Below are 2,304 nucleotides of genomic sequence, written 5' to 3'. Positions count from 1 at the left end.
TATTTTGACTAGCATATTACCATTCTGAGTCAGATGTTAAAAATCCCTTCAAACTGGATTTGTAGAGTCGAGTCTGATACCTTTTCTTGATACCTAGTCAAGCAATTCCTATGGGTCAAGACAACAGGAAACTACAGAACAGAGTTTAACACCATTTGCATTTGTATGGATAAATATCAGCTAACATCATGTTATACACTGTGTTAAGGCATATGCTGGAAAAAACCTAAAGGTGAAAAAATATTTATCATGGATCAGATAGTAGATGTTTGGTGGAATCTTTTGAATATTAGTACCATGATGTGGGAGAAATTTAAAGGATGCTAACACTTAGATTTTGAAGAGGGGAGCTAAGCATGATTCCATAGGTGGAGAATGGCAGACAGATTTATGATTTTTATATGAATTTTATATGTTCCTCAGTTTACTTTTTCCATGTCATGCTGTCTGGCTGCTTTGTGTTAGATCAAAGAAACTGTTGGAGCAAGCAAGAAACAGTACAATGACACTAATAAGCTGTCTTAAGAGGTGATGCTAACAGTCCTTGAAAAGCCAATGGGAAAGGGAAGGTTATCCATTAGGAATTGCCCACCTACTTTGCTTCAATGAGGTTACTAAGTTTATTTTTCTCACTAGGCCAAAGCCTAGAATCAAGGGACATTAGACAGTTTAAAAATCTCTATCTAAGAGGGTTGGGATGCATAAGCACCAGCTGCTTGGGAGAGGAACAACACTGTATGAAAAATCTACAATAGAGAAAGAAACTGCAGCAAGGTTCCTAGGCTAGAAGTAGGGATGACCAGGATTCATGAAGGAACAATAAGACTCAGGCCCCTGGCACACATTAATTTAATGGCGCAGTAGGCTCTGATCCCCTGTACCACCAATTATGCCTCCTGCCATGCCACACATGCATAACATAAGGTGCAGTTTTGGGGATCAGATTCCATTTGCACCATTTCTGTTTACCATTGCAGATGGAGCCCAGGATCATAATCATGTTTGGCCAGGGCTAATAATTAGGTGGTTTTCAGCTCTGGTTCCATGCCTCAAATCAGCCTCTATTTGGTTCTGGGGTGAACAATCGGCTGATAGTTGATTCCGGCCTGGACAGCCCTAGGTGTAGTTCACCCAGGCCTGTTTGGGCTGACAGGTGATTGTTGGCCACAGCCAGACAGCCTCAAGATTCGAACCCAACACTGCCTAGGTGGGACTGATAATCAGCTGATTGTCAAAACCCTGCACCCAGCAGCTCTGACCAGGCTGCTGGGTTCAGGGGATCAGAAGCCCTTGATAGGGAGAGCCAAAGGACTTCCCCCCTGAAGACTTTAAACCTCATGCTTGGAAGCTTTGGCTTGGCTTCTGGACACAGGGTTTAAAGTCCACGTGGAAACCTCCAACTGAAGCTATTCCAGACCCTGATGCAGTGTTGGCACTATGGAAAAATCAGCTGATTGCCAGCCATGGCTACACTTTAAATTTAAGGCACTATACAAACCAGCCATAAAATTGTTCTACGTTGTATGTGGAACATTTTATGACTTGTTTCCCATTTTATGGTGCCTTCAGTCGGGGACATGTAGCAACTGTTTATGCTGCAATTAACGCATTCATTGCTGCTTAAATGTAACATGCAGAGTGGATCTTGGATAAGAGACATGTTTGAGGGTCTTCTCTCTGACTGCTTCTTTTGTCCCTGTTGGTAACTTCAGTACAATTGTTTTGATAAATCTGTGTGGAATCTTTTTTAATCAGCTGCTGATCTAGACTTCTAAGAAAAGTTATCTCTCAGAAGACAAATACCATTGGACCATCTCTACGTATATAGGTAGGGAATGGAGAGGCTAGCCAGAGATCTGGTCCAACACTGCTTGGGCTAGGGTATTTGATCCTTTTGGCTGAGGGGAAGGAAGTCAAATCTGTGAGCTGAGGCATGCCCTGAAAAGTGACTAGAAAGGGATTAAAACTCATCATATCCGCATTTGCCAAAGTAGCCTGTAGCCTACGAAACTTTGTGCTTTTTTTAATGTGTTAGTCCGTAACATTGGATTTCCAAGATTGTTAAACATCCTTCAGAAAATGCCAGCTCTTAGCACTTACTAGTTTTTTGACTATGGAAAAATAATGGAATAATTCATCCGCTCCAAAGAACTCAAAGACCACAAGGAGTCAGAATGTTTTTGATGCTGTGGATTTCCATCTGAAATCTCTGGATTTATATGAATCATGTAAATGTTTGAACATGAAACAATGCTAATAATATATAACCCACTATCACATTCTTTAAAAAAAAAAAAATCTTAA

This window comes from Crocodylus porosus, unplaced genomic scaffold (assembly GCF_001723895.1).
Source record: "Crocodylus porosus isolate Cpor-Errol unplaced genomic scaffold, CroPor_comp1, whole genome shotgun sequence".
Taxonomy (NCBI): domain Eukaryota; kingdom Metazoa; phylum Chordata; order Crocodylia; family Crocodylidae; genus Crocodylus; species Crocodylus porosus.
The sequence above is the reverse complement of the archived record's forward strand: the minus strand, read 5'-3'. Positions refer to the sequence as shown.